This window comes from Lepidochelys kempii, chromosome 5 (assembly GCF_965140265.1).
Source record: "Lepidochelys kempii isolate rLepKem1 chromosome 5, rLepKem1.hap2, whole genome shotgun sequence".
Taxonomy (NCBI): domain Eukaryota; kingdom Metazoa; phylum Chordata; order Testudines; family Cheloniidae; genus Lepidochelys; species Lepidochelys kempii.
The window spans coordinates 68822725-68848564 of record NC_133260.1 but is presented as its reverse complement, the minus strand read 5'-3'; the positions used below and the strand labels follow the sequence as shown (position 1 = coordinate 68848564).

At 41.0% G+C, this 25840-nt stretch overlaps 1 protein-coding gene across 6 annotated transcripts in view; it reads left to right on the top strand.

Moving 5' to 3' along the window:
* Positions 1 to 25840, top strand: part of FBXL17 (F-box and leucine rich repeat protein 17) — a 485194-nt gene that overhangs the window by 326852 nt on the left and 132502 nt on the right. The gene's annotated exons all lie outside the window — the stretch shown is intronic.

Below are 25840 nucleotides of genomic sequence, written 5' to 3'. Positions count from 1 at the left end.
CTTCATGAAGAGGCAAATCACATCCACTGCACACCTAGCCCGAGAACAGTGGCTTGGTGCAGGGGAAACAGTGATCCTGGGTTTTGGGAAAAGAATCCCTCTCAGGATGCAAAATGATAATGAAGTCACTTTATGGCTACTGCTGCAGTTTTGGGGTTGTAGTAGCCTCTGCTCTGCTTGAAACCCCTCCCTCCCTTCATGTAGTTGCAGATCCGCTAGCCATGCCGTATCCTCAAACCTTTCTTCCTTGGAAGGAAGGAATTCCTATAGAGTTCATGGCATCCTGTCCCTCATCCCAACCCAGTGAACTCACATCACCCTCTAAGGGCCTTCTTCGGCTGAAGGGGCTGACAAGGGAGCAGTAGTTTCCCTCAAAAGCAGTATGACCAGACTAGCAAGGTAGTGGGGAAAGGAAGGCAGATGAATGTATTGTACTGGATTTGATGGAAAGTGAAAGGAAGTGGTTATGCATAGATGAGACATGGGAAGAGCGATGATTGGGAGGATGAGTGGGGGGACAGGGAGCATCTCCATAGGCTTGGTTGGTTAGATACCATAATTATCCAAACTGCACTGTTACATCAAATATTTTAAGGTTTGCCCATCACTAATTTATAAGATTCTGTAGTCGTTTCACATCATCAGTGTTCTTGATCTTGTAGTCATTGGGACTTTTCAAACAACTTTTGCAGGTGCTACTAATACTAGATGCTCATGCTGATACTACTAATAAATTAATTACCTTTGTGATAGTGTTAGTAAATTGTTCAGTACAGTAATTGTGGCACTGAACAATTTTTAACATTATTATTGAATTAGGGTATGTCTACACTACGAAATCAGGTCGAATTTATAGATGTCGGTTTTTTAGAAATCAGTTTTATATATTCGAGTGTGTGTGTCCCCACAGAAAATGCTCTAAGTGCATTAAGTGCATTAACTCGGCGGAGCGCTTCCACAGTACCGAGGCTAGAGTCGACTTCCGGAGCGTTGCACTGTGGATAGCTATCCCACAGTTCCCGCAGTCTCCGCTGCCCATTGGAATTCTGGGTTGAGATTGCAATGCCTGATGGGGCTAAAACATTGTCGCGGGTGGTTCTGGGTACATATCGTCAGGCCCCCGTTCCCTCCCTCCCTCCGTGAAAGCAAGGGCAGACAATCGTTTCACGCCTTTTTTCCTGAGTTACCTGTGCAGATACCATACCACGGCAAGCATGGAGCCCGCTCAGGTAGCCGTCACAGTATGTCTCCTGGGTGCTGGCAAACGCGGTACTGCATTGCTACACAGTGGCAGCAACCCATTGCCTTCTGGTAGCAGACGTGCAATAGGACTGGTAGCCGTCATCGTCATGTCCGAGGTGCTCCTGGCCGCGTCGGCCGGGAGCGCCTGGGCAGACATGGGCGCAGGGACTAAGTTTGGAGTGACTTGACCAGGTCATTCTCTTTAGTCCTGCAGTCAGTCCTATTGAACCGTCTTATGGTGAACAGGCAGGCAATACAGATTGCTAGCAGTCGTACTGTACCATCTTCTGCCGGGCAGGCAAGAGATGGGGATGGCTAGCAGTCATATTGCACCATCTTCTGCCGGGCAGGCAAGAGATGAGGATGGCTAGCAGTCGTATTGCACCGTCTTCTGCCGAGCAGCCATGAGATGTGGATGGCTTGCAGTCCTTCTGCACCGTCTGCTGCCAGCCAAAGATGTAAAAGATAGATGGAGTGGATCAAAACAAGAAATAGACCAGATTTGTTTTGTACTCATTTGCTTTCCCCCTCCCCTGTCTAGGGGACTCATTCCTCTAGGTCACACTGCAGTCACTCACAGAGAAGGTGCAGCGAGGTAAATCTAGCCATGTATGATTCAGAGGCCAGACTAACCTCATTGTTCCAATAAGAACAATAACTTAGGTGCACCATTTCTTATTGGAACCCTCCGTGAAGTCCTGCCTGAAATACTCCTTGATGTAAAGACACCCCCTTTGTTGATTTTAGCTCCCTGAAGCCAACCCTGTAAGCCATGTCGTCAGTCGCCCCTCCCTCTGTCAGAGAAACGGCAGACAATCGTTCCGCGCCTTTTTTCTGTGCGGACGCCATACCAAGGCAAGCATGGAGGCCGCTCAGCTCACTTTGGCAATTAGGAGCACATTAAACACCACACGCATTATCCGGCAGTATATGCAGCACCAGAACCTGGCAAAGCGATTCCAGGCGAGCAGGTGACGTCAGCGCGGTCACGTGAGTGATCAGGACATGGACACAGATTTCTCTGAAAGCATGGGCCCTGCCAATGCATGCATCATGGTGCTAATGGGGCAGGTTCATGCTGTGGAATGCCGATTCTGGGCTCGGGAAACAAGCACAGAGTGGTGGGACTGCATAGTGTTGCAGGTCTGGGACGATTCCCAGTGGCTGCGAAACTTTCGCATGCGTAAGGGCACTTTCATGGAACTTTGTGACTTGCTTTCCCCTGCCCTGAAGCGCATGAATACCAAGATGAGAGCAGCCCTCACAGTTGAGAAGCAAGTGGCGATAGCCCTGTGGAAGCTTGCAACGCCAGACAGCTACTGGTCAGTTGGGAATCAATTTGGAGTGGGCAAATCTACTGTTGGGGCTGCTGTGATGCAAGTAGCCCACACAATCAAAGATCTGCTGATATCAAGGGTAGTGACCCTGGGAAATGTGCAGGTCATAGTGGATGGCTTTGCTGCAATGGGATTCCCTAACTGTGGTGGGGCTATAGACGGAACCCATATCCCTATCTTGGCACCGGAGCACCAAGCCGCCAAGTACATAAACCGCAAGGGGTACTTTTCGATAGTGCTGCAAGCTCTGGTGGATCACAAGGGACGTTTCACCAACATCAACGTGGGATGGCTGGGAAAGGTGCATGACGCTTGCATCTTCAGGAACTCTGGTCTGTTTCAAAAGCTGCAGGAAGGAACTTTATTCCCAGACCAGAAAATAACTGTTGGGGACGTTGAAATGCCTATAGTTATCCTTGGGGACCCAGCCTACCCCTTAATGCCATGGCTCATGAAGCCGTACACAGGCAGCCTGGACAGTAGTCAGGAGCTGTTCAACTACAGGCTGAGCAAGTGCAGAATGGTGGTAGAATGTGCATTTGGACGTTTAAAGGCGCGCTGGCGCAGTTTACTGACTCGCTTAGACCTCAGCGAAACCAATATTCCCACTGTTATTACTGCTTGCTGTGTGCTCCACAATATCTGTGAGAGTAAGGGGGAGACGTTTATGGTAGGGTGGGAGGTAGAGGCAAATCGCCTGGCTGCTGGTTACGCACAGCCAGACACCAGGGCGGTTAGAAGAGCACAGGAGGGTGCGGTACGCATCAGAGAAGCTTTGAAAACCAGTTTCATGACTGGCCAGGCTATGGTGTGAAAGTTCTGTTTGTTTCTCCTTGATGAAACCCCCCGCCCCTTGGTTCACTCTACTTCCCTGCAAACTAACCACCCTCCCCTCCTCCCTTTAATCATTGCTTGCAGAGGCAATAAAGTCATTGTTGCTTCACATTCATGCATTCTTTATTCATTCATCACACAAATAGGGGGATGACTACCAAGGTAGCCCAGGAGGGGTGGTGGAGGAGGGAAGGAAAATGCCACACAGCACTTTAAAAGTTTACAACTTTAAAATTTATTGAATGCCAGCCTTCTTTTTTTTGGGCAATCCTCTGTGGTGGAGTGGCTGGTTGGCCGGTGGCCCCCTCACCGCGTTCTTGGGCGTCTGGGTGTGGAGGCTATGGAACTTGGGGAGGAGGGCGGTTGGTTACACAGGGGCTGTAGTGGCAGTCTGTGCTCCAGCTGCCTTTGCTGCAGCTCAACCATACACTGGAGCATACTGGTTTGATCCTCCAGCAGCCTCAGCACTGAATCCTGCCTCCTCTCATCACGCTGCCGCCACATTTGAGCTTCAGCCCTGTTTTCAGCCCACCACCTCTCCTCCCGGTCATTTTGTGCTTTCCTGCACTCTGACATTATTTGCCTCCACGCATTCGTCTGTGCTCTGTCAGTGTGGGAGGACAGCATGAGCTCGGAGAACATTTAATCTCAAGTGTGTTTTTTTTTCTTTCTAAGCTTCACTAGCCTCTGGGAAGGAGAAGATCCTGTGATCATTGAAACACATGCAGCTGGTGGAGAGAAAAAAAGGGACAGACAGCGTTATTTAAAAAGACACATTTTATAAAACAGTGGCTACACTCTTTCAGGGTAAACCTTGCTGTTTACATTACATACATAGCACATGTGCTTTCATTACAAGGTCGCATTTTGCCTCCCCCTACCGCGTGGCTACCCCCTCAACCCTCCCCCCTCCCCATGGCTAACAGCGGGGAACATTTCTGTTCAGTCATAGGTAAACAGCCCAGCAGGAACGGGCTCCTCTGAGTGTCCCCTGAAGAAAAGCACCCTATTTCAACCAGGTGACCATGAATGATATCTCACTCTCCTGAGGATAACACAGAGAGATAAAGAACGGATGTTGTTTGAACGCCAGCAAACATACACTGCAATGCTTTGTTGTACAATGATTCCCGAGTACGTGTTACTGGCCTGGAGTGGTAAAGTGTCCTACCATGGAGGACGCAATAAGGCTGCCCTCCCCAGAAACCTTTTGCAAAGGCTTTGGGAGTACATCCAGGAGAGCAGCGAATGCCAGGGCAAAGTAATCCTTTCACATGCTTGCTTTTAAACCATGTATAGTATTTTAAAAGGTACACTCACAGAGGTCCCTTCTCCGCCTGCCGGGTCCAGGAAGCAGCCTTGGGTGGGTTCGGGGGGTACTGGCTCCAGGTCCAAGGTGAGAAACAGTTCCTGGCTGTCGGGAAAACCGGTTTCTCTGCTTGCTTGCTGTGAGCTATCTACAACCTCATCATCATCATCTTCTTCGTCCCCAAAACCTGCTTCCGTGTTGCCTCCATCTCCATTGAAGGAGTCAAACAACATGGCTGGGCTGGTGGTGGTGGCTGAACCCCCTAAAATGGCATGCAGCTCATCATAGAAGCGGCATGTTTGGGGCTCTGACCCGGAGCAGCCATTCGCCTCTCTGGTTTTCTGGTAGGCTTGCCTCAGCTCCTTAAGTTTCGCGCGGCACTGCTTTGGGTCCCTGTTATGGCCTCTGTCCTTCATGCCCTGGGAGATTTTGACAAAGGTTTTGGCATTTCGAAAACTGGAACCGAGTTCTGATAGCAAGGATTCCTCTCCCCATACAGCGATCAGATCCCGTATGTTCCGTTCAGTCCATGCTGGAGCTCTTTTGCGATTCTGGGACTCCATCATGGTCACCTGTGCTGATGAGCTCTGCATGGTCACCTGCAGCTTGCCACGCTGGCCAAACAGGAAATGAGATTCAAAAGTTCGTGGTTCTTTTCCTGTCTACCTGGCCAGTGCATCTGAGTTGAGAGTGCTGTCCAGAGCGGTCACACTGGAGCACTCTGGGATAGCTCCCGGAGGCCAATACCGTCGAATTGTGTCCACAGTACCCCAAATTTGAGCCGGCAAGGCCGATTTAAGCGCTAATCCACTTGTCAGGGGTGGAGTAAGGAAATCGATTTTAAGAACCCTTTAAGTCGAAATAAAGGGCTTCATCGTGTGGACGGGTGCAGGTTTACATCGATTTAACGCTGCTAAATTCGACCTAAAGTCCTAGTGTAGACCAGGGCTTAGTGTATTATCAGTGTTCACTCAAACATATAGCCCTCAACACCACTAAATAAATAAATGTTATGTCAGCGCCCCCGACAGTTCCATTCTTGTGTTTTGTGTTAAAAATCATGAGTGATGAATGCTGTAGAGAAGCAGTGCTCATAAGCACCACTTAGCCGTTGTGCGCAACTCAGGAACTCTTACTTAAGTGGGGAAGGAAGGTGCCACTCTCTGTACAAAGCTCCAGAGGTCCTTAGGGGGAATGGAGCCTCTCACCAGCAGAACCAGCAGAAAGGATGGTTTGTTGTGGTCTGGTTTAAGAAATTTCCCAATGGTCTTATTATGCTGTTGATTTCACATGCATAACTGTTCAGGCCCCACGAAATGGCAGATGCTTCTCTCTTAGTGGAAGCATGTTATTCTATAAATTTTCAGGATAGGTGTCATACAAAATGTAGACTCAGTAATGTCTTAGCCAAATTTTTAGTATCATATTACACTGTCCAAAATTCTGGGAGGGAATAACTGTATGTGAACATCCATTACTGCTTAATCTACCTGGTAGTCTATTGAGGATATTAGCATATGCACTTGGTCCATGTCGGTCTGGTAGATTCAACACACAATTAATGCCTGCTTTTTATATTTAAAATTTGACTATTTGCCAATTGTGACTGTACAGATTTCCATACATATTTAGCAAGACACCTGAGCAACTCTATTTTCCCAACTAATTTTGAAGATAAAACCAGGATTTTTAGAAAGAGACCAAGGAAATTATGCACCCATATTCCATTCAAGTTCATTGGAATTCAGATGCATAAATCCCTTAATATCCTTTGAAACTCCCAGTCCACATTTCTTGATACATTAGTGATTAACTTAGTGGAATTGCGACTGCTGGTTCAAGAGCCTAATTGTCTCAAGGTTCAGTTAGCAAAAATGCAAATTCCATAGCTAAATAAAATATTGTTGTTTGAACAACCTATTTTAAGCACACCTTTAATTTGAGACATCAGACAAGAAAAAGAGATTAGTGCTAATAGTGATTGCTGACTCATAACTAATACCTAATATAGGGACAGATGTGTGAAATAATTATGTGTATTCCAAGAAAGCTAGACTATGAAATGTCAGATTTAGCAGTTTTCATAGTCCTGATTTGATTTTGACAATAAGATGTTGTGAGAAAATAAAAGAAGCAATATTGAAAATGGAAAAGGAGTACTTGTGGCACCTTAGAGACTAACAAATTTATTTGAGCATAAGCTTTCGTGAGCTACAGCTCACTTCATCGGATGCAGTCAGTGGAAAATACAGTGAGGAGATTTATATACACACAGAACATGAAAAAAAATGGGTGTTATCATACACACTGTAACCAGAGTGATCACTTAAGGTGAGCTATTACCAGCAGGAGAGCGGGGATGGGAGGGGAAATCTTTTGTAGTGATAATCAAGGTGGGCCATTTCCAGCAGTTGACAAGAGCGTTTGAGGAACAGTGGGGAGAGGTGGGGGAATAAACATGGGGAAATAGTTTTACTTTGTGTAATGACCCATCCACTCCCAGTCTCTATTCAAGCCTAAGTTAATTGTATCCAGTTTGCAAATTAATTCCAATTCAGCAGTCTCTCGTTGGAGTCTGTTTTTGAAGGTTTTTTGTTGAAGAATTGCCACTTTTAGGTCTGTAATCGAGTCACCAGAGAGATTGAAGTGTTCTCCGACTGGTTTTTGAATGTTATAATTCTTGACGTCTGATTTGTATCCATTTATTCTTTTGTGTAGAGACTGTCCAATTTGACCAATGTACATGGCAGATATTGCTGGCACATATCACATTGGTGGATGTGCAGGTGAACGAGCCTCTGCTAGTGTGGCTGATGTGATTAGGCCCTATGATGGTGTCTCCTGCATAGATTTGTGGACAGAGTTGGCAATGGGCTTTGTTGCAAGGATAGGTTCCTGGGTTAGTGGTTCTGTTGTGTGGTTGCTGGTGAGTATTTGCTTCAGGTTGGAGGGCTGTCTGTAAGCAAGGACTGGCCTGTCTCCCAAGATCTGTGAGAGTGATGGGTCGTCCTTCAGGATAGGTTGTAGATCCTTAATAATGCATTGGAGGGGTTTTAGTTGGGGGCTGAAGGTGACGGCTAGTGGCGTTCTGTTATTTTCTTCGTTGGGCCTGTCCTGTAGTAGGTGACTTCTGGGTACTCTTCTGGCTCTGTCAATCTGTTTCTTCACTTCAGCAGGTGGGTATTGTAGTTGTAAGAATGCTTGATAGAGATCTTGTAGGTGTTTGTCTGAGGGGTTGGAGCAAATGCGGTTGTATCGTAGAGCTTGGCTGTAGACAATGGATCGTGTGGTGTGGTCTGGGTGAAAGCTGGAGGCCTGTAGGTAGGAATAGTGGTCAGTAGGTTTCCGGTACAAGGTGGTGTTTATATGACCATCGCTTATTCGCACCTTAGTGTCCAGGAAGTGGCTCTCTTGTGTAGACTGGTCCAGGCTGAGGTTGATGGTGGGATGGAAATTGTTGAAATCATGGTGGAATTCCTCAAGGGCTTCTTTTCCCTGGGTCCAGATGATGAAGATGTCATCAATGTAGCGCAAGTAGAGTAGGGGCTTTAGGGGACGAGAGCTGAGGAAGCATTGTTCTAAGTCAGCCATAAAAATGTTGGCATACTGTGGGGCCATGAGGGTACCCATAGCAGTGCCGCTGATTTGAAGGTGTACATTGTCCCCAAATGTGAACTAGTTATGGGTGAGTACAAAGTCACAAAGTTCAACCACCAGGTTTGCTGTGACATCGGGGATACTGTTCCTGACGGCTTGTAGTCCATCTTTGTGTGGAATGTTGGTGTAGAGGGCTTCTACATCCATAGTGGCGAGGATGGTGTTATCAGGAAGATCACCAATGGATTGTAGTTTCCTCAGGAAGTCAGTAGTGTCTTGAAGATAGCTGGGAGTGCTGGTAGTGTAGGGCCTGAGGAGGAAGTCTACATAGCCAGACAATCCTGCTGTCAGGGTGCCAATGCCTGAGATGACAGGGCACCCAGGATTTCCAGGTATATGGATCTTGGGTAGCAGGTAGAATACCCCAGGTCAGGGTTCCAGAGGTGTGTATGTGCGGATTTGTTCTTGTGCTTTTTCAGGGAGTTTCTTGAGCAAATGCTGTAGTTTCTTTTGGTAACCCTCAGTGGGATCAGAGGGTAATGGCTTGTGGAAAGTGGTGTTGGAGAGCTGCCTAGCAGCCTCTTGTTCATATTCCGACCTATTCATGATGACGACAGCACCTCCTTTGTCAGCTTTTTTGATTATGACGTCAGAGTTGTTTCTGAGGCTGTGGATGGCATTGTGTTCTGCACAGCTGAGGTTATGGGGCAAGTGATGCTGCTTTTCCACAATTTCAGCCCGTGCACGTCGGTGGAAGCACTCTGTGTAGAAGTCCAGTCCGTTGTTTCGAGCTTCAGGAGGAGTCCACCCAGAATCCTTCTTTTTGTAGTCTTGGTAGGAAGGTCTCTGTGGGTTAGTATGTTGTTCAGAGGTGTGTTGGAAATATTGCTTGAGTCGGAGACGTCAAAAATAGGATTCTAAATCACCACAGAACTGTATCATGTTCGTGGGGGTGGAGGAGCAGATGGAGAGACCCTGAGATACGACAGATTCTTCTGCTGGGCTAAGAGTATAGTTGGATACATTAACAATATTGCTGGGTGGGTTGAGAGAACCACTGTTGTGGCCGCTTGTGGCATGTAGGAGTTTAGATAGTTTAGTGTCCTTTTTCTTTTGTAGAGAAGCAAAGTGTGTGTTGTAAATGGCTTGTCTAGTTTTTGTAAAATCCAGCCACAAGGAAGTTTGTGTGGAAGGTTGGTTTTTTATGAGAGTATCCAGTTTTGAGAGCTCATTCTTAATCTTTCCCTGTTTGCTGTAGAGGATGTTGATCAGGTGGTTCCGCAGTTTCTTTGAGAGTGTGTGGCACAATCTGTCAGCATAGTCTGTGTGGTATGTAGATTGTAATGGATTTTTTACCTTCAGTCCTTTTGGTATGATGTCCATCTGTTTGCATTTGGAAAGGAAGATGATGTCTGTCTGTATCTGTACGAGTTTTTTCATGAAGTTGATAGATTTCCACTCCCTACAGCTAAATTCAGTGCCTTGCATAATGATAGGTTTCAGGGTAGCAGCCGTGTTAGTCTGTATTCGCAAAAAGAAAAGGAGGACTTGGGGCACCTTAGAGACTAACAAATTTATTTGAGCATAAGCTTTCGTGAGCTACAGCTCTCTTCATCGGATGCATTCAGTGGAAAATACAGTGGGAAGGTTTATATACATAGAGAACATGAAACAATGGGTGTTACCATACACACCATGTTTATCCCCCCTCCCATCTCCCACTGTTCCTGAGACGTTCTTGTCAACTGCTGGAAATGGCCCACCTTGATTATCACTACAAAAGGTTCCCACCCCCACCCCCTGCTCTCCCACTGGTAGTAGCTCACCTTACGTGATCACTCTGGTTACAGTGTGCATGGTAACACCCATTGTTTCATGTTCTCTGTGTATATAAATCTCCCCCACTGTATTTTCCACTGAATGCATCCGATGAAGTGAGCTGTAGCTCACGAAAGCTTATGCTCAAATAAATTTGTTAGTCTCTAAGGTGCCCCAAGTCCTCCTTTTCTTTTTTGCGAATACAGACTAACACGGGTGCTACCCTGAATATTGAAAATGTAATACTAATTGATTATTATTTGAAAAATATTACTAAATACAGTGCACTGAAAGATTTGCCTTCATATTGAAAGTTAGAAGTCGATTAAAATTCTCTAACCTGTAACATATGGTCATAGGCAACATTAGTTTATCTGACACATTGCCACCATGGAATTTAATTTGGTGGAATGAAGTACAGAACGATGAGATTAAAAACATTACTGTAGTGGAGGGCAGCAGACTCTCTAGGTCTGTGTTTAGACACCAACAAATCTCCAAAACCTCTTTTAGTAGATCTTCTGTTCTCAGTACAGCCACACAGGACTTTTTTTTTTTATATGGAACATTTAATTATATTAGACAAAAAGAATAACAAAAAAAGGAAACCAAGATGGATTTGAAATAGGCAGCAGATGCTAAGAGTTGTTAACTGCAAAGAAAAAAGAAATATATTGTTGCTGATTGCACTGCTACTGTTAAGAGTGTGTCAGCACTTCTATTATAAACTTCTCACAAGTATATAGCACAGCTGTAAAATTTTTCCCCAAGTTAACACTTGCCACATAAAGTCTCAATCTTGTAATAAATTTATTTGTGTGTGTATGAATGCATATATATAAAATCACATACAAATACATTTATTACAAAAACATGACTATATATATAATTATAATTGAAAAAACAGCCAAAATTATTTGGCTTTTATAAAAACACACATATGTCTGGTTTTAAAAAGCAAAATCATTTTAGCTGTTATTCAGTTTTACTCTGTATGCTAAAAATGAAGTGTTTTGGTTTGATGTTTCTCTGTCCTTTTTTGACCCAAAAAATAGCTTCATTTCGGGATTCTTTTGTTTGTTTTGAAATGCTTAGTGAAAATTAGTTCTTGATATATAAAACTTGTCTGCCATTCAGTATTAAAATTTATGAATGTTAACTTATTTCATAATGTTTTTATCTTTATATACATATTAATATAATGCCACATTATAAGACAAATTATTAGGATACTAAATAAGGATTTAAATATTCTTTTCAGTCTGGCATACTAGGTAAGTACTAAGTGTTTTAAATATTTGACGAGGCATACAATTACTAGACAAAGTTACCAGAGAAGCTGCCTGCAACATATGTGACTGAACCACTATGATCTCTATAGTAAACACCTGTTTACCCATGACCACTGACAGAGTGAAGTCAAATCTCACATTATTTCCTTATGCCATTTTGCCTTTTTACAAACAATTATGAATTAAGCATTGACTGTCAAAGTTATTTTTGAATTTCCTGCCTTTTGTTGATTTGTGTCTCAACCTTAACTTTATTTACGCATAGGGGCTTTGTATTTAATCTTTTACAAAAGTTGGACTTTCTAGCTGTAGGGAGACTGTCAAATGGATTAGGTTAATGTGAAGATGTATAGCTGTGAGAGAAAGCAGCAATCATATACACAATTGTGTAACTGTCTTTTCAGTTTTCCATTCTAATTCTGTAGTTTATTGATTCCCTGGGTATTGAGAATTTATTTCTAAGGAATACTTCCAGGAGTAAAATATTACTTACAAGGTTAATGATGGTGCATCGTGCTTGGTACAGAGAAAAACACAAAGGTGGGATTTATGTTTAGAGATGAAAAGATTTGATGAAATGAGCTGGTGTGAGAGTAGGAGGGTCTCATGATCTCGCAACTGTGCTACCCAGGCAGTTACTAAGAATTACTAAGAAAGCTTGGCTTTCTCAGCTGTGGGGAAAGATAACCTTGGGTTTTAGAGTCAGTCTCTCTCGCTTTCACCAGAAAATTCAATCCTGGACCTGAGAAACCTTTTTGAAATAAGTTTTGTCAAAACCAGTAACTTTTTATGAAAAGCTTTGGTTTCGATGACTTGGTGTTTTTGGACAAAAAAAGTTTCATCCAAAAAAATGCCTGAAGAACTCCACCCATCATTTCTGTATACTTATTGTCACTTGTACACTGCAAAAGATACAACTGAGCTGGAGTGCTTGTCTTGTTTCATTTTGATTCCCTAATAGTTCTGGACTTTGCAAAATTAAGGAATTCCCCACTTCCAGCTGTTAATTGCGTGGGACTTCTCAGGCACAGTGAACGCGAGTGTAATGTTCTCTTGATCCCTTAAGATTCTGAACACTGAAGCTGAGCTGAAGAACTCCAGATTTCTGGCCTTTTTGTTCTCTAGCTAGTCGCTCATGCATATAATGATTAGGGTCGTTCCTCCCTTACGTCACCTCTTCTCCTCACGCCCTCCAATACATTTAGTGCTCCTAAGAAATTTTGAATGTGAGTGGCAGAGGGAAGAGGTTTCATTCAAGAATTTCATGGATGTAGGCTCTATTTACAAATACCTGTCTGGAAGGCCCTATGATAATGTTTGTACTGACTGGTGCTCCACTGTCACAAGCGAAATCATTATTTCAAGTAGCTTCTGTCTTCCTAATTAGAAGGAAAAAATTTAAAAGAAAAAAAATGAAGTATAATTAACAAGATTAAACTATAAGTGCTGATGAAAAAATGTTATGTTAGAATAATATCATTATAGATTCAATATACACTATATCATCACTGGTATTAAAGGAACTTGCATATAAATTCTGCCTAAAGAATAAATGTCCCTCTTTCTTAAAAAGTGCCTAAAGCAGTATGTGTGCATGTATCCTTTCTCACGGACTGAATATTGCCTGAGTAAACTTGATTTAAATATTAAGAAATTGTCACAGGGCAGTTTGCCTCTGTGATTAAAAATAGGTCCAGCTTTCCTGTGCCAAGGCAGGTGCTCCCAGTTGAGCTAATTAAGGAGGGAAGGGCTGCATCTGGGTTATAAAGGGTCAGAGGGATTTCTGCGAGGGCTTCGGGGAGAGAGAGTCTCCTCCACAGGGAAACTAATGATCCAACCAGCAGACCAAATTTGGTGATGAATCTTGGTCATGTGCCACCTAAGGCACATTGCGCATACGCTAAGAAGTGGTCCCCAAAGAAGGATGTTGGGGTCGTGGAAGAAGACCCAGCGCCTCAGTACTTGTTGGGAAAGGGCACACAGTTATTGTCAACAGAGATAAACTCCCAATAGATGTGAGCTGAAAAAGGAGAATCAATAGAAAATATATTTGCTAGTCAAAAAGATTTTCTCTTTATGTATTACGGATTATGCAAGCTCTCCCTCAGTTTCTATCATTTAAATACACATAGCTTTTACTGCTTCTCTCAAAATAATACTAAATTGCTACATTGTCGAGTACTTCTTTTCTTGTTGCGAATACAGACTAATACAGCTGCTACTCTGAAAACTGTCAATTGAGCTTCAAGTTTCCCTTATTTGTTTTCTTCTCAAAACTGGTCTTTCCCTATTTCTGTTTTCCTTCACAGTTGTACACATAAGTATTCTTTTCTCCTCTGTTTCTTTCCTCCTTTTTATGGCCTAGATCATGCAAAAATTAAAAACATGAGTACTACTCTCATGAATAAAATTAAATGTAAATAAATCTTTGCAAGATCAGGGCCTATATTTTTATCTTCAATGTTATTTTCTGTAATTTTCTAAATTCTGAAATTTGTTGTTTTCCAAGGAGTCTTTCTTTTCAAAAAAGTACTTTGTTTCTATATTCTTCTTTTGTTCTCCTATTATTTGGGAACTCAACAGTGAGCACCTGTTGAAGACACACAAATAAATGAACTGTATCTCAGATGGTCTGCAGAGAGCCCATTACTTTTTTTTGTTATTTTGCTTTGATGGGTTGCAAATTTTACTACAGTGATCTGTAAACTTCAGAGAGAGTTGTATAATCTTATATTCATTAATGATACTTCCCTTGGAAAAATAAATATAGCAACTAACAAGTTTAAAAAAATACTAGAATGTTCTATGTTTTAGAATCATATAAGAGGTAAAATCTTTCTTCCTTTCAATGAGACTGTGGCAATCTGGAGAATTAACAGCATATTTCAGAACCTTTTAAGTTCCCCTTAATTTGAAATTAGAAACATGAATTATTTATTATATACCGTAGCTAGGTCATTTTTATATATTTAATGTATTTTTATATTTTCCATGTATTTTCTAAAAAACTAAGTTCTGAATTTGACTATTTACTGATTGAGAGTACAATCTTGCAAACACTTATGCACAGGAAGCCAACAGGTTTATTCATGTGAGGAAAATTCAACATATGCACAAGTGTCAATGTTTGCAGAATCAGAGATCCAATTTGTAAAGCTCCTTCTTTTTAGCAGTAGTACTCAAGCAGTGGATTGATATTTATTCATCTAAATAGAGTTTCATTATTAATCATTATTTTTTTAAAAAGTCAATTAAAACTTTGTCAACACTAATCTTAGCAGCTGAAGCAACAACAAAAACAAAAAAACCTTTTCTACACACTGGCAGTCTCATATGTAATTCATAACTATCAAAAATTTGTTTTCTCTGCTTAACTTTTAAGACTATTCCTAATGTGATAAGAATTCTGTGCAGTTTTCTTTAAAAGTTGGTTTACAGTGCCACTGTGCATCTTGAAGCCTCATACAGTGAGATAAATTACAGCAATAATATATTTTTCAAATACTATATAGTTGCAAATCCTTTGTCCTTCAGTACATAATAAAGGATTTTCTCCTCGAACAATGAGGTAAACTGAATTTTTAAGGGTTTTTTGTCTTGCTAGCTGGTGAACTGCACCCCTTTGTGTGTGCCATCGCCAAAACACTGTGCGATATAATGGCTAGTTAGAGGAACCTGATGTAGAAGCACTTTTGGATCAGTATGCACAGAGCATTAGTCTCCCACCTGTGATTTGCATTCCATCTCTTCTGAGGTGGTCATTCTAAATTCAGAAGACTGTTATATTGTATTTCCCTCCCAGTTCCTCTCTGTAAGAGACATCCACAGCTACTGAGGCTTGCATTTAAATTCTTCTAAAAGGAACTTTCACAGTGTTTAAGGGTTTGTTGTGTTGAACGGATGGGAAACTAGAGGCAGTAGAGAATGGACATGATAGCAAAAAAAATTTAAAAATCCACAAAATTACAGAGTAGTTTCACAGTTAACCTTCTAAAGATACAATATAACAGCTTTCTGAATGTGCATTATTTTTGACTACTAAAAGGACAATATTTTTCTCATCTAATAAAAAAAATAGCAGTGACCTGTTTCTGTTCAGTACTATATGTAATCACAAATATATTTTCAGATTTCCATTTTATACATTTACTGTATTAGGACATAATAATTTAAGACTAAACTTTAGTTTGACCCAGAATGTGTGTTCTGTTTTCGTGTGATCTTTCAATACATTTTGCAGTTTTATGTGACCTTTTAAAAATAATATAAAACTTTTTTTCCTCAGTTAACATGTTAACTCTAGATTGCGTATAGTGCATCAACTGCTTGCCTCAAAACAGTGGCGGAAACCGAAATATTTGCTATGATATCTAATCAAGTTAGAGAACTGATAGCCTTAGCTCTGCATTTATTTATTTTTGTGGACTTGCTTTATGTCTGACTCTTAACTATATTTGATCATATTTTCCCTATGATGAAATACGCTCTGGTTAAAAAAATCTGTTGCCATCACAGTAAACCATAGAACTCTTCCAGGATCTAGCTGCAGAATAGTGTAGATGCTATGTTGTTACTGCTGAAGAGGACATAGTTCATTTAATAAGAAAGCTGAAAGGCTTTGTGCTTCCAGTAATAAAAATGACATCAAGGACCTACTCTGGTCAGCCTTAAAGATTTAAAGAGTTTGCCTTTAAAAAAAAAAATGTTCAAAGTCGCTTTTAATTTATGTATTTAAGTTCCTCATAAGTCAAGTGGAATGATTCTACCTTTTGAAATGTCAAGGTTCTTTTTAACCTAGCTTAGCTAACGACATTACTTGATTTGCAATTCTCTTTCATTCGGTGTCATATTGTTGCTTATTTATTAACTGTACATGTTGAACCACATTACTTCTAATTACAGAATGCCAAAAGCTTAATAAAAGGTATCCATAAATATGTAAGCACTGGGTCTTAATAGAACAAACAAACAAAAAAGAATCTTGCAGTAGGGGACATCTGAAAGTGAATAAAGTAAAGGAAATAAATAAAGTCCTAAAAGACACAAGTGCTTGATTTATGAAAGACAACAAATTATACATAGCCTGACCATTTTGAAATCCAGGTTGTGGATTTTAATTTTATTTTTTAAATCTTTTTATAACAGATAACTGTAATAAATCCATAGCCCTCAATTATTTACATTTTTACAAGAAAAGGTTTTGAGCTTGTCTGAACATTTTGTGCTAGACATAGTAACTGAGTATTATTCCCTTCCCATTTTTTTCATTAGCCCGAAGTCATCAATATTCTTTGTGTATGGTCATGTTACCACATAATATGTAGGATATATTATGCAGCTAAGCAACTCTCTCTTATGCCCATGTTTGAAAACGCATGTTTGTTAAATATGATGCAGCTGAGCTCCTCCATCAAGCTTAAACATGTAACTCTATCGGATTAACTCAGGGTTTAGACTGCGCTCCTATGTCTATATGTCCCAGTTAACTACAAAATAAGGATTCCACTCTGCCATGGGACTGGACATTAGTTTTGTTTAGATGAGTAAAGGAATACCCTCATTCTCTTCAATGGGGGAAATTCTTAGTTATCACTAATGTAAAACAGACAGACAGCACTATAACAGAATAAAGGGAAAGTATGAAGAAAATAGTACCAACAGTGAGCCCAGTGCTCCACAACGAGTGGGGTACTCAGGCCTTGTTTCGGGTGGGGGGAGGGAATTAAGCCTGAAGTGAACAGGAGCGTTTGTGATTATCAGGTGAGGCTCATCATCTTTATGATGAATCCAAACAGAAGGCTTAACAATTATTTTATATAAATATAATGGAATATCTTATATTATTTTATTTGTATGATCAGAACCTCTAGGCGCCCCAGTCATGGACCAGGACCCTTTTGGGCTGAGCACCATACAAACAGAAGAAAGAGATAATCCCTGCCCTGAAGAGCATACAGTCTAAATTTGAAACATGATTAGTCTTTTCATTTCTGTGAAAACCCTTTAATGATGTATTCATGCATACAGAAATTGGAGCAATGTCTAATTTTGCACACTTATGAAAGAAACAGCGCATCCCAGTATTTTTGATGTTTTCTGTAACATTTGCATAATATCTTGCAAAACTAATAACTTTCAAGGAATACTGTGAATGCTTAAATTTGCCCAGTAATGTAGGGGAAAAGGATTGGTATTAGAATTGGTCTGTGTTTAAAAAACAAAAAATAAAAAACAGCTTGCACAGGTGTATACTTAGTGCTCAAAGTACACATTCTCCAAACAGACGTCAATACTTCTTCCCGTGCTGCCTGTTCACAAAGTGTCATGAATTCAGTGGCCTCATGTTCCAGGCTTGGGGAACCTAGAGCAGAAAGTGCAATTTTTCTTTCCTGTAAATTATATTTCTTGAAGATGCTCTTCCACTTTGGGGTGCACCACAAAATAGCTGACACTGAAGGTCTGACCATTTTTTCAGTTGTCTTGTATATATTACCAATTTTCGAAAGTGGTGTTGGTGTTCATTGGTGTTGTTTTTTTTTAAAATGTGTTTAACTTCCTGCTAAATCATTTTAACCTGGAGAGTATAAGGTCAGGCTGCTCCTAAGAGGGAGCGCTGTTGGTCCCCAAATTCAACCAGCAGAGCAGTCCCTTTACCTCTTTGGAGTACGGCATGAGGAACAACCTATCAGTTCTTTGGTAAAAGCCTGTAGCCTACATTTGCCAAAGCGACTAGTGATTTTGTGTGTGTCAATTTTTGCGGGCCAAACGTATACAGCTTCAAGTTAAAGGATTTTCAGAGTACATGTGCTCAGCATTTTCTGAAAATCAAGTCCCTATAGGGCATCTCAAGTTGGGCACCTAAAATCACTAGATGCTTTTGAAGTTTAGGCTTTAAATTTTAGTAAGCACTCAGGAGATTGGAATATTAGGAGTGAAAACACAATGCTTTTTATCAATAGCATGAGCACTCAGCTCGTTCCCAATGGGGTCAGGCTTTGGCAAGTATCTAGCTCACACTGTGAATGCTCAGAGGCTTAATGCCAGTATTAGCGTAGTCATTCTATATGTATTCCATAGTAGCATTACATCATCTCATGAGCCATAGTCTTGGTACCTTTCCTAACAGTGTCTCTCACAGAAACACAGTTTGCAGGTAAAACAAAAATTAGCTCTTTTGCTAATTTGAAATGAGGCTGCAATTCAGACATTTGGAAATGAATAAATATTAATAAAATGATAAAAATTAAATGTTCTTAAAGAACTTCCTATTTTAATTTTTTTTATATTTCAGACCTTTAATAGTCAGTGTGTCCTTTTTATTTTTTGCATATTTTTGTAATGTATCATTTTTATTTTTTCTGAATGATATGAAAATAAGTGATTTTTCTCTGGTTTCAGAGTAAAATCACCTTTTAGCTCTTCTGTTTATCTAGGGAGAAACAAACATCTTATTAATTACTTGTATATGCCCCATAGTGAGCAATTGCATAAAGACAAACTAAAAACACATTGACACTACTGCCTGCTGCTTTGTTTTAACTCACTGGAACAATGAAAAACTAAGAACTGCTTTAATTGGCTAGATATTAATGCTGGCCATATTCAGCATTAGAGGGATAGTTTCTATATTCCGAGGCAAATCTATGCACAACCCACTTCCACAGGAAATTGTGCCATATTGAAAGATCAAGTTATAACATGGTAGTGCCCTGAATTGATCATAACACATTTTGGTTTTGCTAATGTAGACAATACCAAACCTTGTTATTCAAACCGTGTTACAGCAGGGTCTAACTGTAACCAGAGTCTGTGCCAGCTTCTGCCAGCAAAGAACCCATCATAAAGTTTAGCAACATAAAGTTTAAAGTCTGTTGAATGGAGTCCCAGTGATAGACAAAATCTCTCCAGCAAGGGGACCGCTGTAACCTGAAAAATGAGTGATATTGACTGAAGGAAGGGCCATGGGTTGAGCAATCAGTGAATGCACTGATGCAACATATCCTTGAGGTACCCTCTGCCTCAGGTACCCAGAGGTACCCTCTGTATGTTCTGGCTTCCTTTTGCCCCTCAGGGCTACCGCCCCAGTACTCCCTCAAAGCAGCAGTTTGTACCTCTTTGGGCCAGTGAGTATGAAGCAGGTAGTGGAGGGAAACCTTTCCAGTTAATCTATAATTATTTTTCTTCTAAAGAAGTTAACTTTGTCATATTGATCAACTTGCTTATTTTCCTAGATTGATGTTCAAGGGGGACCTAAACCAGTGTGGAAAAGTTTGGAGTATGTTACCACTCATACAACCTCCTTTCTGCTTCAGACTCTGAAAATAATACCTACATCTTTCATTGAGATAAAAGATAGCAGCCATTGATTTTACTAGGAGCTACAGAAAGATCTCCATTGTCTCTCTTTGATGAGATAGGGACAACTGGACTCTCTGTTCTGCCTAAACAAGGCCCATCAGTTTTGCAGTAAACAGATCTTACCCTTCCTTCCATGCCATGTTGTTGCACCTTGTCAGACAATTAAAGGGGGAAAATTAACAGACCACTCTGTTCAAATGCTGTTAGGAGAATAAAAACTAACAACCTCTTTAATCAATAAATACACAAGTGCATTTTGAAATTAATGGAGACTCCAAACTGGGATCACATCCCTCACAATGGTGTGTTTTCCCTTTGCAATTCATTTTCTTTCCATACTTGTTTATGATTTATGGCCATGGGAGTGCACAGGCAACTAAGACTTCAGTTTGCTTGTCCAGCAAGAAGGTATGGCTGTCTCAATTTCTGACTTGTGTTGGAGTTCTCGCTCTCTCAAGCAGGGGTTAAAGTGTGGGGAAATAGAGGAAAAATGCAGCTCCCTAACCTCCTAAGTTGGTGCTGTGAGAGCTCCCTCTTTTATTTCAGACCACTTTAAACACTGATTTCAAGTAAATTAAAATTATTGTTGTTGCTGCTCTGCTTTTGTTTGTTCCATTTGAGACTGGTAAGCCAGGGTTTCTTATTCTTATTCTCTTGTTTTTAGTGTGTCTGACTCTCACTTGTATGTTTTTTCCTTGCCTGGGCTCAATTTGAAGGTGTAGTTTGCTAGTAACCTGATCCGTGGTCTCTTATGACAGGGTAGTGGGAAGAGAGGATCAGGGCTTTTCAGCTCTGGTCACCTTGTTTTGCAGATAATGCAGTCAACAGCTAGATTTTCAACAAACGTGGACAAGGGGAATCCAGTGGACATACTGTACTTTGATTTCCAGAAAGCCTTTGACAAGGTCCTTCACCAAAGGCTCTTATGTAAATTAAGTTGTCATAGGATAAGAGGAAAGATCCTTTCTTGGATTGGGAACTGGTTAAAAGACAGGGAACAAAGGGTAGGAATAAATGGTAAATTTTCAGAATGGAGAGGGGTAACTAGTGGTGTTCCCCAAAGGTCAGTCCTAGGACCAATCCTATTCAACTTATTCGTAAATGATCTGGAGAAAGGGATAAACAGTGAGGTGGCAAAGTTTGCAGATGATACTAAACTGCTCAAGATAGTTAAGACCAAAGCAGACTGTGAAGAACTTAAAAAAGATCTCACAAAACAAAGTGATTGGGCAACAAAATGGCAAATGAAATTTAATGTGGATAAATGTTAAGTAATGCACATTGGAAAAAATAACCCCAACTACACATACATTATGATGGGGGCTAATTTAGCTACAACTAATCAGGAGAAAGATCTTGGAGTCATCGTGGATAGTTTTCTGAAGACGTCCATGCAGTGTGCAGCGGCAGTCAAAAAAGCAAACGGGATGTTAGGAATCATTTAAAAATGGATAGAGAATAAGATGGACAATATCTTATTGCCCTTATATAAATCCATGGTCCGCCCACATCTTGAATACTGCATACAGATGTGGCCCCCTCATCTCAAAAAAGATACATTGGCATTAGAAAAAGTTCAGAAAAGGGCAATTAAAATGATTAGGGGTTTGGAACAGGTCCCATATGAAGAGAGATTAAAGAGGCTAGGACTTTTCATCTTGGAAAAGAGGAGACTTAGGGGGGATATGATAGAGGTATATAAAATCATGAGTGGTGTGGAGAAAGTGAATAAGGAAAAGTTATTTACTTGGCCACCAAATGAAATTAAAGGGCAGCAGGTTTAAAACAAATAAAAGGAAGTTCTTCTTCACACAGCATTCAGTCAACCTGTGGAACTCCTTGCCTGAGGAGGTTGTGAAGGCTAGGACTCTAACAGGGTTTAAAAGAGAACTGGATAAATTCATGGAGGTTGAGTCCATTAATGACTATTAGCCAGGATGGGTAAGGAATGGTGTCCCTAGTCTCTGTTTGTCAGAGGGTGGAGATGGATGGCAGGAGAGAGATCACTTGATCATTACCTGTTAGGTTCACTCCCTTTGGGGCACCTGGCATTGACCACTGTCGGAAGACAGGATACTGGGCTGGATGGACCTTTGGTCTGACCCAGTATGGCCATTCTTATGTTCAGCCAAGCTAGAGTAGTCTATGTAGCAACTTTAGAGGCCTGCAAACTTCGTAGCAGCTGAAAGAAGGTTTTATTTGATTTTAAGAGGGAGATTAAAGTTTGCAAGCTCTTGGCCAGTCAGATACTTCAAAGACAATTATTTCTGCCAGAAAGACAAGCAATAGTTTAATTTGCTAACTATAACAGAGTAGGCTTTGGGATAAAATAAGTACAATTTGATTACTTGCTACTGATACAAAAGACAATTTGATTTGATTTTAAGATGAAGAAGGCCTCTAATGGTAGGGAGATGGCTTTTATGAGTGAAATTCCCTCTCTCTGATACCTAGCTACAGCCTTACAATTGAAAACTTAGCTGCTTGTGCCAAGGCCAGGAAGTATAATTTATAAATCAATCCTTGAATTGTATACTAATTTAAAAAATGTATATGCAAACTTTACAGACCCAGACTTGATTGATTAAAAAAATAGAATGAAATGTCTGGATTACATGAAACCATCCCATTGGCTTTAAGCATTAAAAAACAAGGTAGATAAAAATAAATTAAAAACAGATTTTTTTGTATTTAATTAAATACAGGTATATGTTAAAAAAAAATCTGTGTAAAATTACATTTAAAATTGACAACCTGTGTTAAAGCCTAAACTACTTACAGTCTATTAAAATCATTTAAATTAAATACAAAACATAGTATAAACTATTACTGCCAAGTTTTAAAGAAAGTCAAAGTACCAGGAAGTCACTGACTAAGCACCTGGAACCAGCATTTGTTGAAGTGCTAAACAAGCATTTGACAGCAGTAGCCTCTTCGTCAGATTCAGATAAAGTATTTTCTTCATTTCAGTTTATTCAGCTAGTTCAGTTCAATGACTAGTCCATTCAAAGTTAGGAAAACAAGCTTTTCTGCTTTTTCTCTTCCAAACTGTGAATAAAGACCAGGCATGAGAAAATGAGATCTACTGGTTCTAAACCTTTGAAGGACTGGTGACCAGAAACAAGCAGTTCAATTCATTCAGTACAGATAATACTTTCTTTATTTAATAAACCAGGTAGCTTTAAATGCAAAAAGTGTTTGGATATATAATGGAAGAGTCATTGGTCCAGAGAGAGAGAGAATAAGTATAAGAGTGACTCTGTAGCCTGGTGGTTAAAACTCCCACCTGGGAGGTGGGAGACCCGAACTCCCAGTCCCTGTGCCCCAAAGCCTTTTAAAGTATTTATCCACAGTGGAATAGCTTCAACAGGAGAGACTGAGGGAGATGCCAGTTCAGATCTCTTCTTGCCCTCAGGTGGAGCAAGGACTTGAATCAGGAGTCTCCCATATCCATGGTGAATATCCAAACACTATGCTAAAAGTTATGAGGGAGCCTCCCCTCCGCAGCCTCTTGCAGAAAAACATTGTGTAAGTGCCTAACTCCAAGAGAAGGTTTTATTTTATTTAAAAAAGGATCCCTGTCTTTTCTCAGTCATTGTATAAGGATCCTAGGCACCAAACTCAGGCTTTGTGAATCCTAGGGATTTTCTAGGCACCTTAGCATTGCCAAAACTAAGTTCCTTTTCGGCTGTAGCCCCCTTTGTTTACCCTACACTTAATATTAAGGCTGTTTGCTGTTTATACCCACCCATAACTTATGCCTTTGTTCCTGTAGCCCTTCCTCCCCTGAGTAACCCATACAAGTAGGATGAATAAACTAAGGCCCTTCGTTCCTCGTTTTTGTTTTATTTTTTTAATTTCCCCGGGATTATTCAATGTTTATTTCAAAAATTAAAAAGCAGGTGAAAATCAGTGCATAAAATTAACATCACAGTTTTCCGTGAAAATATCAGGGTTAATATTGTAGGCATAGAAGGACAGAAAAACAAAACAACAAATAGAGAAAAGTAAAAGTTTGTTTATGAAATCATTGTCTTTAATTCCCATTGAAAAAGTAAAGCACCTTTTTAAAACAAAAAGTTTACTGTTGGTGACTTGCACATACACTTGACAAAAGGGTCTTCATTCTGAATTTCAAAAGTCCAGGCTAGCGCAGGCTTGCAGCAGTTTTTTCACAGTGTCTTTCCCAAGGCTCATTCTCCTGCAGACTTGGTCACATCCCTGGGCTCAGCTACTCACAGGGGCTATAAGGGGGGCAGTGGTTGAGCGGAGGTTTTGCCTAGCAGAAAGAGCAGGTGCCTGATACTCAAGGATCCCCAAAATCATCATCTTTCCTTTCACAGGCATGGGACATGGATTGGCAGCAGATCCCAGTCACTAAGGCTATGTCTACACTGTGCTTCAGTTCAGTATAAATTTCATTGTGCTCCAAAGTGTTGCACTGTACATGCCCCGTGCGGATGCTGCTGGTGCAATCTACAAAGTACCTAATGCATGTTAACATAATCCTTGTCAAATGCAAACTAGGTGCTTTCTAGGCTGCACCGGCAGCATCCACATGGGGCAGTTACAGCACAGAACTGCGGGGCATGTTGCATTTCACACTATGTAGTCTGAACTGTGAGGCCATGTAGACAAGCCCTGAGACACAGACCCGCCAGCAGCACAGAGGCTGCCACTACCCTCCTCCCCACGCCCTCGGCTCCTCAGGGTCACAGGGGGGATTGGAGCGACCTGTTCACTGGGGGCAGGAGGGGTCTCTGGTGAGTGAAGCAGACAGGGCTCTGTGCCCTGGGGCTCTTCTCGAGGCAGTGACTCATCTCTAAGCCTACCTGCTCTTAGGAGCTATCATGGGAAGGAAATGGGCAGCCACCAGCCAGCAGTTGCCCTTTCCTGCACAAGCACAATGTGCTGTCCACTGGGGAGTCTGTGAGCGGGGAGCTGGAGCAGGGGAATTTGGGTATGTACAAAAAGGTTGAAATAAAAAAAATTGAAATACTGGATTTTTAAAAACCTGGGGATTTTTCTGAGATTTTTGGTAAAAAATGAAAATGAAGTGCACTAGAATATGCTCATTGAGCCATTAACATTTTTTAAAGCTGTACATAAAATTGAAAAAAGGAACAAAAGTCTTGGAGTCATCGTGGGTAGATCTGTGACAACATCTGCTCACTGTGCAGTGGCAGTTAAAAAAGCTAACAAAATGTTTGGAACAATTACGAAAGGGATAGATAATAGAAAATATCATAATGACACTATATAAATCCATGGTATGCCCACACCTTGAATACTGCATACCGTTCTGGTTGCCCCATCTCCAAAAAAGATGTATTAGAATAAGAGAAAGTACAGAGAAGGGCAACACAAATGATTAGGGATATGGAACAGCTTCGGTACGAGGAGAGATTAGAAAGACTGAGGCTCTTCAGCTTGGAAAAGAGATGTCTGAGGGGAGATATGGTAGAGGTCTATAAAATCATGAATGGTGAGGAGAAAGGTTTCAGAGTAGCAGCCGTGTTAGTCTGTATCTGCAAAAAGAAAAGGAGTACCTATGGGACCTTAGAGACTAACAAATTTATTTGAGCATAAGCTTTTGTGAGCTACAGTTCACGTCATCAGAGAAAGTAATTAAGGAAGTGTTATTTACCCGTTCACATAACTTCACCCAGTGAAATTAATAGGCACAAATTTGAAACAAAGAAAAGAAAGTTCTTCTCCATACAACACACAGTCAACCTGTGGAATTCATTCCCAGGGGATGTTGTGAAGTCCAAAAATATAACTGAGTTTAAAAATAATTAGATAAGTTCATGGAGGATAAGTCCATCAATGGCTATTAGCCAAGATGGTCAGGGATACAACCTCATACTCTGGGTGTCCCTCTGACTGCTAGAAGCTGAGACTTGATGACAGGGGATGGATCACTCAATAGACTACCTTGTTCTTGTTCCCTCTGAGACATCTGGCACTGGCCGCTACTGGAAGTCAGGATATTGGGCTAGAGGTACCATTGGTCTGATCCAGTATGGCCGTTCTTTATGTTAGAGCAATTC